This window comes from Benincasa hispida, chromosome 11 (genome assembly GCF_027475165.1).
Source record: "Benincasa hispida cultivar pf3 chromosome 11, pf3_genome.v1.1, whole genome shotgun sequence".
Lineage (NCBI taxonomy): Eukaryota > Viridiplantae > Streptophyta > Magnoliopsida > Cucurbitales > Cucurbitaceae > Benincasa > Benincasa hispida.
In genome coordinates this window covers 78,282,555-78,297,077 of record NC_143488.1, presented here as the reverse complement: position 1 = coordinate 78,297,077, position 14,523 = coordinate 78,282,555, and the positions used below count along the sequence as shown (strand labels likewise).

At 32.2% G+C, this 14,523-nt stretch overlaps 1 pseudogene; it reads right to left on the bottom strand.

Annotated features, from left to right (window-relative positions):
- Nucleotides 1–815: 815 nt before the first annotated feature.
- On the bottom strand, nucleotides 816–2,948 carry LOC150032918 (uncharacterized; annotated as a pseudogene).
- Between the last annotated feature and the right edge of the window lie 11,575 nt (nucleotides 2,949–14,523).

The window sequence follows — 14,523 nt, the reverse complement described above, 5'->3', positions numbered from 1 at the left end:
ATGCGTCGGGAGAGACTCTCCCGATGAATAATGAGTCGTCGGGAGTTTGGTCGGAAAAAACCCGTCGGGAGATCTGAACTCCAAGAATTTGCTCTAAATTCTTTGAAGGAGTTTTGCATTTGATGTTCTATAAAACGATTAAGTCGTTGACTGGACAAATCAAGTTCGAAATGAGGCTACAAAAGAATGAGGGAAGAATTAGCATAGATGATGTTCATGACTCTAAAAGAATAAACTTATAATTACTTATCAACAATTGACTCTTAGCCAATTTTATAAACTCGTTTGGAACCTCAGCAAAAGTATGACATCGTACTGGAAATGCAGATTTCACGACGATGCCAATCGCATTACTAAATCATACCGAATTTTGAGATATCGGTTTCGTCTCCCCCTCATTTATCACGATTGTAATTCTGCCATATTTTTTGACGTATTTTTCCAACTCGATGTTCCGCGAATGCTTGTGTTTCCTCCAAGTGGATGCTGAGCTACTATCTGAGGAATAAAAAATTTAAAACTTTATGATGTATTTCAGTTAACATAATATATTTCAAAATATACTAACCTGAAATATCACCCACAGAAGATACCGTATTGCCCAGATATATATCTCCTGGAATTCTGCATTAGCCTCCTGTTACCTATTAGGGGTTGAATCGTATCTATACAAACACAAAAAAGACAAAACAATATTAAATTAATATGAAATATGTGTAACCAGAGAAAAAGAGAATTGAGTAAATACATCATTACTCATCATTGTAATGTAATTCAAATTATTCATTAGCACTTGAACTGTTATTGGGAGATAATTATTCTTCATCATCATCGTTTATGAAGTCATGATCACCATGTACAATAATTGGTCTTTCCACGATTGTAGGATCAACGTCAACTCTGCATAAAGTAACCTCCTCAATGGTTTCATCCACTCAGACTCCACCAACAATTTCTAGTAAATCTAATTGTGCATTTTCAACATCATCCACTTCTGGTACATCTGATATTCGCTTATTTTGGACTACTTGAACAACTTTCCAATTGCTACCATATTTGTTGTCATCAATATAAAAGACTTGTTGTGCTTGGATAGCAAAGATGAAAGGCTCATCGACAACCAAAAGTGTGATGTATTGATCGATTTGTATCCTAAATCTACATGTGTCCTATTACTTTTGTTGTTATCTGTGTCAAACCAACTACACTTCAACAAGAAAACATGTCTTCTATTCGTATATTGGAAATCTAATACTTTGTCTACAACACCGTAGAAATTGTTATCCACACTTGCGTTCTCACTGATCTCCCTAGTCAATAGGACCTCCACTATTTTGTGTAGCTCGACGATTATCACGCTCTACAGTGTGAAACCGTACCCCATTAACAATGCATCCATTGTAAGAGCGCACCTCAGAAGAAGGTACCATTGCAAGTGAACAGAAATCATCGGAGATATCTTCTCTCTCGCGCCGTTGTAGAACCTGATAATTAATTATACATTAAAAATGACTACGAAAAATGAATCATCTCTCAACTGTTGCCTACAAAATAACTATGTATACCTGAGATCTGAACCAATCGGAAAATTTGTATTGATGTTTTATATATAAGTCAGAGGCGCTTTGAGCTTCATGACTAATTAACCTCAAATGTTGCCTACAAAATTAATCATTTAAATGTTATATCAAAGGATTTACCATAGAACTTAGAAAAAGAAAAAGTTTGAAAAGTACTTGCGATAGTTTGTTATTTCTTTACAATTGTTGGGAATGTACCAATGTGCAATACACTTTTCCTCCGCTTATAGCATCCGTAAAGTTGACACCCCTAATGGTCGTACCCTCTGCCTAAATAATTCAAATTCACCAAATATCTCATGATCGGAAATGTTATCATCATTTTGTTCATCTCTATTGAATCTCGTTTCAATCCCACTTAGATATCGCGAGCAGAAGTTCCATGATTCATTCATTGCATATGCTTCCGCTATAGACCCCTCGGGACGTGCTTTGTTCCGTACAAATTGTTTTAATGTTCGTAAACTTCTTTCAATAGGATACATCCAACTGTAACTAACTGGACCCACCACTTTGTTTTCATATGGTAGATGAACTGCAAGGTGTACCATTACATTGAAAAAGGCAGGTGGGAATATTCTCTCCAATTTACAAAGTATGACTATGATATCTGCTTGTAGTCTGTTCAAATCACTTACACATATTGTCTTTGCACATAAGTTGCGAAAGAATGTACACAATTCAACAATAGTAGTGCATACGTTCTTCGGTAGGTATGCTCGAATACCAATAGGGAGTAGTCTGTGAAACAACACATGACAGTCGTGTGTTTTCAACCTTGATATTTTTCTATCTTTGTCATTCACACATCGTGATATGTTAGATACGAATCCATTAGGAAATTTCACTAATTTCAAATACTTACAAAACGAAATTCGTTCACCATTAGTTAATGTGTATGCTGCGTGTAGTTTTACAAATCTGTTATCGACCTGTATCAAGTGTAAGTCCTTTCTTATCTTCAAATCTTGTAAGTTTAATCGAGCGTTCGTTGTATCATTTGTCTTTCCTTCAATATTTAACAATGTGCCCACCAAATTGTCGCATATGTTTTTTTCAATATGCATTACATCTAATTTATGTCGTAATAATAGTCTGGACCAATATGGAAGTTGGAAAAAAAATACTTTTCTTAGTCCAGTTTAGAATTCGTTTTCTTTTTTTTTTTTTATCTTGCTTTGATGGATGTTTGCTAAGCACAAAAATGTTTAGCGTATTTATTTGTTGTAAGATCTCTTCTCCATTCATTATGATTGGCGGAAGTCTACGTTCAACTTTTTCATCATGTTATCTACTTCGACGCCAACTATGATTCTCTGGAAGATAACGTCGATGTCCCATAAATGATATATTCCCTCTTATCTCGAAGGACGAATTATCTTCTTTGCATATTGGGCATGCTTGATAACCTTTTGTACTCCACCCAGATAAGTCACCATACGCAGGGAAGTCATTAATCGTCCATAATAAGGTAGCATATAGTTGAAAAAACTCACCAGTAACAGAATCATAAGTTCGAACACCAATTGTCCATAATTCTTTTCAACTCTTCAATCAACGGCTGCAAGTAAACATCAATTTCCTTCCAGGAGATTTTGGACCAGGTATGAGCAAAGACATGAAGAAGTTTGTTTCCTTCGTGCATTTTCAAGGGGGCAAATTATAAGGAATTATCAGCACAGACCACATACTATAAGAAGTGCTTATATTTCCAAACGGATTGAAGCTAATCCCAAACGAACATTTCAGGGATCTAAAGCAAAATGAGGAAATTCACAATCAAAATGTTTCCACCCCTCTGCATCAGCTAGATGTCGCGATACATCCTCCGTTTCAACTCGCTTATCTTTATGTCATCTCATGTCAGAAGTGCCTTCTTTTAATGCAAACAATCGTTTTAATCTCGGTATCAATGGAAAATGACGCAATACCTTATGTGGTATTTTTACCCTTGCCATCATTAATTGTACTGAGACTCACCACAAACGGGGTATTGTTGCAAATCTGCAAACTCTTTCCAATACAATACACAATCATATTTGCACGCATGAATAGACCCATAACCTAGGCCTAAATCACGCAATTTTCGCTTGGCTTCATAAAAGGAAGTAGGTATAGAGGTGCCAGTTGGAAACGCTGCTTTTAACAATTCCAGCAACATGTCAAACGATTTGTTACTCCAGTCTTGAGAACTTTGATATGCATAAACTTCACTAAAAAGTTCAAGGACGAAAATTGCGAACAACCAGGGTATAATTCATTACGTGCTTCGGTCATTAAATCCTCGAATAAGTTCGTGGTATCTCTTTCTTGACCATTAGAGGACATATTATTTTCAATCCTTCCCTCATTTGCATTTTCATTTTCAATTGGAACTTGTAAATCGTTTATAAGATTCAATATCTCATTTTCTTCGACAGCATTACTCTCTATACTATCTACTTCAACATTCTGTATTAAATGACTTGTATGACTTTCAAAACTTCTAGATAAGTTTACTGGCTCTCCATGATATACCCATTCACAATATGAGGGAGATATTCCATATGTTAATAGATGTCGTTCTATGATATCTATTTTTCCCAAATTGAATTCATACAATTCTTGCATGGACATCTTATTTATCCGGAATCATTAACATGAAACTTTGCCATATCTAAAAACTGGGATACTCTTTCTTCCTTAATTTAATCCATTCTTTATTCATCCTTAAAAATAAATCTTTTCTGACCAACTTGTAATCCAAAACAATAAACTGGATTAGAGGACAAAGTACAAAGTATTTATTAAGCATGAATTTTGATTAACTTAATAAAAATTTTCAAGTTTGTTCGAAGTATTTAAAATTTTAACTAATTTATAATACGTGATTTGAGTTTTTTTTGCCCCTAATGTTATTGATGTTTTTCCCTAAACTAAGTCCAAAATTAAATAAGTTGAAACATCCACAATCTATGACTTAAATAAAAAAAAAAAAAAAACAACGCTAATTAAAAACAATCCACAATAACATCCATACTCTAAAAAATTGCATAAATTGAAACATCCACAATCCACAATAACATGCCATAAATTAATCCACAATCCACAAAAAGTTGCATAAATTGAAACATCCATAATCCACAATAACAATTTAATCCACAATAACATGCTATAAATTAATCCACAATCCACAATCCATAAAAAATTGCATAAATTGAAACATCTACAATCAACGATAACAACTCAATCCATAAATTAATCCACATTTCATAATAACAACTTAATCCACAAAAAATTGCATAAATTGAAAAATAATGATTTAAATTAATATACAAAATAAGAGAAAATAAAATGGGAAGATTACTAGCGGGCGGCGACAGCTGAACGAGGGGAGGAGATGGCGGCAGCGGCAGGCGGTTGAATGCGGCTGCTAAATGAGGAAAGGAGGCGGCGGCGACGGTGGGCGATTGAAGGAGCGGCGGCGGAGGGCTTCCTGAAGGATGAAAGTGCGAATGAAAGGGAGAGTGGTCGGCGTGCGAGGGAGAGGAGCGGGGGGAGGAGATCGACGGGGAAGGAGGGGAAAATGGGAGAGATCGATGGGGAGAGCTTCGACGGCAGGGGAGACCTTTGGCAGTGCGAATTAGGGTTAGAAAAGAGGGAGAATGGGAAAAATGAGGAAGAAGGGATCTGGTTTTTACTAGATCCCATCTCCAGACACCGCCTGACGGGCATCGGGAGATCTATCGGGAGTTCCATGGGAGCTCCTGACGGTCATTTACATCGTTGGGAGAGACTATTTCTCCCGACGATCGATTTAGGCGTCGGGAGAACTCATTTTTCTTGTAGTGATAGCATCGTACACTTTTTGCTTGGATTTTTTTTTTCATTCCATCATATTCTTCCTCATGCTTCTTGCTATTGCTCTCACTCCATCTCCGATCTTTGATTCCAGAAGAAGAGGAGAATAAATGCAAGGGGAAAAAGTAAAAAAGATAGAAAAAACAAAGTTGCAGATCTAGAAAAGAAACGGAAGAAGAATAGACGAAGAAACCAATGCACATAAAAAAAGAAATAAAAGAAGAAGAAACGTGTAAAAGAAGAAGAAACGAAAATGTAGAGAAAAATGTAGATCGAGACCAAGGAAGAAGAGGAAGAGCGAGAATCGTTAGTACAAAATGAAAGGACTTTCAAATTTGGTCCATTTAGTAAATTCACCTCGTGCTCATGTTGATATAAACAAAAGGCCAAAAAAATATGTATTTTTAAACATTGGATCAAAACTTGTATGGACCTCTAAAAATAGGTCATTCGTGACCTTTCTCAAAATAAATGACAATAAAAAGTTGGCACACTAATTAGGAAGCTTAACAAAAAGCCAAAGCCAAAGTTAGAAAAAAAATTGCCTATTTAATGAATGCACATAATCAAATATATAATAAACAAAATTTTTCTGAAAAAAGTACCATAAACATCTAAAATTAAATTTGAATTTAAATAAATCCATATTTTATTAAGAAGATAAAAAATGTTAATTAACAAACCTAATGTGTTATTTAGATATTTAAATCTCTATCCTATATAAAGGAGGTAAAATTGGGAGAATTTTTACATTCTATTTTGTCCTATCTGTTTAATATAAAGTTATGAGATAGATTCTCATGTTTCATGAATGGTTAGTCAAAGATTTAAATCTCTATCTTTTTCTTATTTTAGATTTAAATAGATATAGTTTCTTTCTAGTCGTTCCTTCACATAATTGGCTACATTCCTCTCACGAGTTCTCGTGTCCTCCTCCAACTTTTTGCTACTTTTCTCGCATTTTTTATCTCTTTTCTCTTGCTTTTCTTTTTTTATTAATTTTTTTTGGTACTTTTCATCTCCTTTTGACATTTTACATTCTTTTTCTTTTTTGATTTGTGTTTTGGATTAATTTTCATATTAATATTCAGTCAAGACGAAAGATTCTATTAATTTATTTCTCCATGTAAAGGTAATTTTGTTATTTCAACCCTAATTTTTATTTAATTTTTTTACCTTTTTCCATTTTTCCATTTTTGTTTGAATCTGTACTTGGATTAATTTTCATGTTAACATTCAATTTAAGAATCCATTAGTTTATTTATAATGCTATTATTTCAACGTTAAATTTTTATGAATTTTTATTTAATCTTTTAGATTTACATGGTCTTGGATTGGGTTGAAGATTTTTTAATTAATTTTTTTAGATTCCTAACCACTAAAGTCTTTTAAGCATTCTTGTTTAATTTTTTAAGATAATTAAATTTTTTTTCCATCAAATCTTTCATTTGTATCAATTTTTTTTTAAATTAAAATTTAAAGATTTCTAACCATTGAAATTAGGATTGTTAGTTCCTAAATAATGGAAATTCATTTGAAATCATTATACATTTTTGTTTTTTTTTTGTTTTTTAAATCTTTTGACCTTTTGCACTTTTCATTCTGTTTTTTTTTTATAATTAATTTCATGTTAACATTCAATCATATCTAAAGGCAGCTTTAAGAATCCATGAATTTATGCATATTAATGTTATTATTTAAACCCTAAATTTTTATGCTTTTTATTTAATTTTTTAGATTTGTATGAGTGAAATACTTAAATCTAGATTTGCATTGATTTAGATGGTATCTGAAATACTTAAATCTAGATTTGCATGAATTTAGATGGTATTTGAGATTGTTTAATTAATTTTTTTAGATTCCTAACTATTGAAATTAAAGTTTTTTTTTTCTTTTTTCGTCGATCTTAATTAGATGATGGAGATTCATTTGAGTATGAAAAGTCAAAGGGCAATCCAGATAATCCATTAAAAACAACTTTTTAAGAATTCATCAATATATTTATGTCGTGTAGAGGTAATTCATTAGATTTAGAATTGGTTTTTTTTCTTCTAAATATTTCTTTTGTATCAGTTTTTTAAATTAAATTTTTAGATTTTAGCCATTGATATAAAATACGTAATAAGAGGCTTTGTTGCTAGTCCTTAAATAGATGATATTCATTTAATTAACAATTTTTTTATATAAAATATGAAATGCAAATATCTTGTGAGTATGCATGCACTAAAATGAACATTTTAGAATGGGACTACACAGCAAAACAAACATAAAAAAAAATGAATATATATAGTTTGATCTGACGAATTAAGATGTTTTTATTAATGTTTTTCTTTTATGTTTCTATGTATTTAAGTTTTTTATCCTTCTTTGTTTGTTCCTTCGGAAAGAAAAATGTGTCATTTAAAGAAATAATTTTTTAACTAATTTGAGCTAATAATTATTAGTTAGACATTATTAATTTTTTTTCTCGAACACCTTACTTCTTTTTGGATATCGGAAGGGGAGTGAGAATATTAGGGCATATTAGGTCAAAATTTATTTAGTTCTCTTGATTTTAGTTTCATTGTTTACTACTATTATTATTATTTTTTAATTCCATTATGTTTCAATTATTGTTTTCATACTTCTTTTATTTTTTATCTTATAATATAGGTTTTCTTACACATACACTAAATGATTATTATAAACTTTTTTGAATCAAATTCAATGGAAAAATGACTTTGATAGGAGGTTTAAGAAAAATAACTTGCTTTATTTCTTAGAAACAAGAAGATTAATTTTAAAAAATATAAAAATTTAGCTTTTATTTATTTATTTTTCCTCCAACCATTATCTTTCAAGAACTATAAAAAAAATCACCCCATAAAATAATTAAGATATATTATTATATCAATTTTATTTCACAGAATTTATTTCACATTTTAATTTTATTCATCCATCTATTTTTTTTACATATATATTTTTCTTTTTTCTTTTTTACTTTTAATTTTATTCATCCATCTATTTGAAAGAATTTTATATCCCCTTAAAAGTTGTCTACAAGATTTTCAACACCATTCAAAAGATGTCACACACATTGCAAATTAACTTCTAGACATTCTATTTAAATTAATTTATCTTATGTTAAATATTAATTAATTAAATTAAATGAATATTGAATAAATATTTCATATTGAAAAGTGATTAAATCACAATTTAAAATTTATGATAATATTTAATAAAATCACATAAACTTCTATGAAAGAGGTTATATTTTAAAATTTCATCACAATTAGGATTGAAAAAATCTTGAGTGGAGATGGAAAATCCTGATTTGATCGAGATGGGTCAAATCGGGGTCCAAAATGGGTCCTTGTACTGGGGTGGAGAGGGTATCATGTCACATTCCCATCTCCAACCCCGCCTCTAATAATTTTTTATTATATATATATATATATATATATATATATAACAATAGCTTTGTTTTTGTTTTTTTTTGTTTTTTTTGTTTTTTTATTTTACTTTTTTATTTCATATCATAATATAATTAATTTTTAACTTTTTATTAAATTTTAAAATAAATAAATGTTAAAATATTTTTTATTATTAATTTAAATAAATAAAACAATAATAATATCAACTTATTACCTAAAAAAGTGTACCATTTCAATATATGAAAATTTATTGATTTTAAATTAAAAAATATTTAAAAATTAGAAAAAAAACATACGGGAGTTTTTTCCTATGGGGACCCGATCCTCGAATGGGAATTCCCGACGTCAACTCCTCGTAACAGGGAATGGGGTAGGGACGAGAAATAAAAATCCCTATGGCAACGGGGAGTGCATCCCGATCCCGCCCCGCCCCACTGCCAACCTTAATCGTAGTAGTAAACTAGTTGACAAAAATGCTACTATAATCATTCATAAATTACATTTCTCTCTCATGCTATTGTAATCATCCATGAATTTCATTTCTCTTTGCGAGTAGAGTAATGACAAGTAATAATTACTCTAAAAAGGATTAATTGGAAAACTAAGGTACTTTCTTAAATAAATTAGATATAAAGGATAGTTTTGAAAAAAATAGGAAAAAATGGGTGAACTTTTTGTCTTATTTGGAATGCGTATTTTAAAGAGGTGCATTCTAACAACGAGCAACATAATGGAAACTTTTTCTTTTTACCGAATACGTCTATAAGAGAGTTGTTTGAATTTTGGTCCGACCTGCCCGTTTGCTACTAGGTTTGGGAATGATCGATTTTCTTTTTCTTTTTTTTTTTTTCGCTATTATCTTCCCCCTTTTTTTTTTTTTTTAATTTTCAACCAAATTTATTTAATCTAATATTTTAAAATTACATTTACAATTGTTCATTCTTTTTTAACATTTGAACTAGTTATTTTAATATAATTCTTTCCGATCCATATTTTTTGCCGACTCGAAATTTTGAACTAGGGAAAACAATTTTATTAAATTAAGTTTTTTTTCATAAATTTTTCATTTATGTTTCTTGATGTTGAATATGTTTATTTAGTGAGGAATGGGTAAACATTCTAAAATCATTTTCTGTCTAATACTAAAATATTCCATATTTACTTTTATTATTTTGGATTTATTGAGTTTATATGGTTGGAAATGACTTTTGGGCTTAGGCCATTTGAAAAGTAACTGAGAAGTTTTGTCTTACATGGATAGTTTTATAATTGCTTAGAGGGAAGACATTCTAGACGAGAATCCAAAGTGAATGGATGGTGGAAGTATAACCCTTTCACCACAGTGCGTGTCACCACCACTGTCCATCCAATCGGGCGAGCGGGTTTAGGTAATTGATGATAGGTAGAAATGTACGTTATTATAGGCCTTTTATTTAGAATTATGAGGGTTATTAAGTAGAATATGCGGTGATTGTACTAAGAATTCATGAGAAAGTGAGTTTGCATCGGTCAACAATGAAAATCTCGGCTAATCCACTATTATGCGTTATTTTGCGTCCAATTATCTATTTTTGTAGCTAACGCAGAAATTGATCGCATGCGGTGAATCTCGCCATCACAGAGGCGATTGCATACGTTCGACGCATGGATGTTGCGGCCATTAACCGCATGCGTCCATTGCATAGAGATTGCGGCTACAGAGTAATAACCATAATAGAGGGATGAACGCAAGGGTGGTGGAATGCGTTGGTACTTCGGAAACCAAGCATGAACGCATACCTCGGGAGTATCAAAAAGCAATGTTGACATTTCACCTACCACGCCGTTAGGAGCAGAGATTCAGAGCAGGTCCATCACGCCATTAGCTACATAATTTCAAAGAAGAACCATTAATGTTGTCGGCGATCGAGCTCTATAAATAGAAGCCTTAGAGCACAATTTCAAATCATCCGAGCTTCTGGCTTTGGGCAGATCCTTGTGATCCAGACGAAAGCATGAGGAGATATTCTTGAGAGTTCTTCATTCCTTCTACCATTCTGAGTGGCGATCGGAGCTTCGCCAGAGATAGATCTCGAGAGGGACTACTTCACCGCCCATCCATGGCACCATCGGCAGCCTTGACACACATCTGATGGAAGCAAGACATTGCCCATCTGGCCCTCCATATCTTTTCTTTCTCTGTATTGTATTACATTGTGGCCTAAGAGATTAATACATTTTGTGATCAATGCATTTCTCTAATTCCTTCGATTCCATCTTCATTTTCTTATCATCCTTTACTTTCATTGCAAAGACTAAGTAAGATTGCTAGAGTATCGCATACTTAATCATGCAGCATAGACATATGAAGCATGTAGCAAACCACGGAGAGGTGTGCGTTGTGCGAATGTTGTGAGAAAATCCTCTTTGCTTAGTGAAAAGTTGTAGTAATGCTTGTCTATGAGTGGACGCAATGCTTGTCTATAAGCAAAATCAGTAGCAACTAACTGTCCGAGAGGGTAAGTAGTTGAACAAATTAAGCAAAGTAAGCAGTGTTCCTAGGGATAGAAATATTCTTATGTCAACCATGTTTATGTGATTACCTTGTCCTATGAGCGAATCATTCATCATTTAGGCATACTTGGGAGAGTAGTCTAAAAATCAAATCTAGGCTTGGGAGAGTCAGATTGGATCACATAAGCAAAAATAGAGACTTAGAAATAAGCTTTGTTTGCTATTACACAACGTATGCACCCTATAAATAGGATATGAAAGTATGCGGTCACATCGCATGCATTCAGAAGTAGGATACGGTGGTATGCGGTCATCTTATTTATGTGTGGGAGCACGTGAGCAAGAATAGAGACTTAGACATGAGGCCTCTCGACACTATCACATATACATCGCATGCGTCTTCGTTAAGTGTGTGTAGTATAATCGCATAGCTTGTGTTGGCTGGGGTTGCCCTTACGATCAAGCTTATTGATGCGGGGAAGTCATCTCCACCATTTTATCTATTTTTCCATTCATCTTATTACCCGTTAACAGTTGTCGTGTCTCTAACTCTCATAGTCATACTTCCAGTGCTTAATCTGTTAGTTAGGAGTGGGAGTAGAGCATAACCCATAACCTTCAATATTCTTTTATTCTTCGTTGCAAACACATTACTTCATAACATTTAGATACAAGTCCCTGAGTTCGACCTCGGATCACCTCGAGAAACTTGCGATCTCGTTATACTTGGCGAGAGAGTAAGAAAACTTGTGGCAGGAACGCATGGTCATTGCATTAATTCTTAGACGCATATTGCATATCCTTTAGTCCAACACATGACCATCGATGAATGGAGAACGAACGATAAATGCATATTTATTTACTCCATTTTCCACGTATCAGTAATCGCACTTGCGCGGAAAAGAATTAATTTTTTTTTATCACTTATCCTTTTATTTTGTTTAATATTGTTGTCTTTTGACCGTTGGAATTCTGTCCGTTATCAGACCTTTGAGGTTCTGACCGTTGGTTTCCGTCCGTTAATGGAGCGTTCCGTTTCCACCCGTCCCGTCTGTTGGTGTCCTTCCCTCCTCCTCTATATAATTTTCTTCAAATTTGTGAAGAGGACACACAACAAATTATTCATCATTCTCCACTTCATTTCTATTGTTCTGAGTAACATTTTCTTCTATTCTAGTCATTTTTTCCAGTGAGTGCACGCCTAAATTTGGAGGTTGCGTTAATTTTGGGGAGCAACCAACTTAAGCGATTAGCACTGAGGTCCCGTCGTATTTGCTTACAGGATAGTGATTCTACCACGACGTAGCAACATTCGTGACATTTGATTCAACGTATATGAATTTGATTAGTCAGTTTTTTATTCTAGGAACTTTTAAGTCCATAGTGTCAACAATCACTATGGCCTCAGATTTGATGATTGGCCTCCATCTGCAAATATATATTTAACCTTGAGTTTCAGTTTCACAACCACTTGTCCCACTCACTTATGTAGTTTTTTTGGTTGCTGTTCAAATATTTTTTAGAGAATGTATTAGAACAATGTAAACAATAAAGTATTTCATTTCGATTAAAAGTAAATAACTAGCCACATAACCTTCGAAAGATTGTGAATAATCCCAACAATAAACATATGAGTAATAATTTAAAAATTCAATAGAAAATCACGTTAGTTTATAATGAAATAAGAAAAATTGTATACCTTACATAAAAGAAATAATAATATAACTTACATAAAAAGAAAAATGATATTGTAACTAATATAAAAGAAAAATATATCATCACTTACGTAAAGAAAAATGTTGCATCAAATTTATCGAAGAAGTGTTTCACCGAAGAAGATTCTCAAAAATGAAAAATGGAGTAGTTTGTTGGATCTAAATTGAAGAAGTTTTAAAAGAGGTGGAGGAGAGGAGGAATATGTGTTGATGAAGACGTGAATGAAGAAAGGGGAGTTAAAAAAATGAAGAAGATGCATGTATAAAAAACATGATTTTGAATACATTGGATATCATAGTCCTCAATGTCACATTAGCGTCAGGAATCTCATCGAGCATTAACTCAGTGTTAGTGCCATTTGCAGTGTTTTTTTTTTTAATTCAACTTCTCAAGAATACGTCTCCTTAAGAGACGCACTTTGAGATTTTTTTTAACCATCTCGTCAGAATGCATCTCTTTCGCTCTCCTGCCTCCGTGGTATTTCAAAAAGACAAAAAAATCACTCATTCTTCTTAAATTTTTCTCAAAACTATTCTTTTTACTTCATTTATTTCAATAAGTACCTTTAGTTTTTCAATCAACCCTTAAAAAGTCTTGCCAAAAGAGGAGAGAACACATACCAAGTGAAAGAAAAAAAGTAAAAACCAATAATGAATTGAATTTGTTACACTACAACACACAACTGTTTAGTTCTAGAAATAAATTTATTTTTTTAACATAAGAAATAAATTTATTGAATTTACAAAATTGTTCAAAATTAAACTCATCATTCAAACCTTCTAAACTCTAAAACACCCCTTTTTTCTTCTAAACTTAGAACGTTATTTTAATTAAATCCAACCACTAATCATTAACAAAAGCAACCATTAATAAAGTTATAAAGTATATGATTTATTTCTTTTAAAGGAACATAACTCAACCGACCTAAAATATATACACTCAATCAAAAGATATTAATTCGATCTCCTCTACCTCTATGTTAATTATGAAAATGATTTAATTACAATAATTTCATGTCACCACAGTTCAAGTATACATGTAATGTTTCTCTTAAAGATTCAAATTTTCATACCATACATTTGTTCTAGGTAGTTTTGCAATTTTAAAAATGATTAAAATAGAAAGTTCACAAACAATATTTTTCAATCATGGTCATTACATATTTTCCTTTAAAATCTACCTACCAGATAAGAAAAATTTTAAGATTGGCACACCAAAATAGAATTTTAATAATTTTTTTTTTAAATAAGGAATTTTGATATTAAAAACTTTAACCTAAGAAAGATTTAGATATTAATACATAATTAGAAAATAATCCCCACAAAGGACAAATCCAATGCCCAACGGTCAACGGGCTTACGCACCACCTCGATTTTCAACGAAATACAAAATTAAACAAAGGTCATTTTCTTAATTTAAAAAATAAAAAACAAATCTGTAAGAACAGTACCTTAATTTTTACCGTCGGTATATTTAATGCT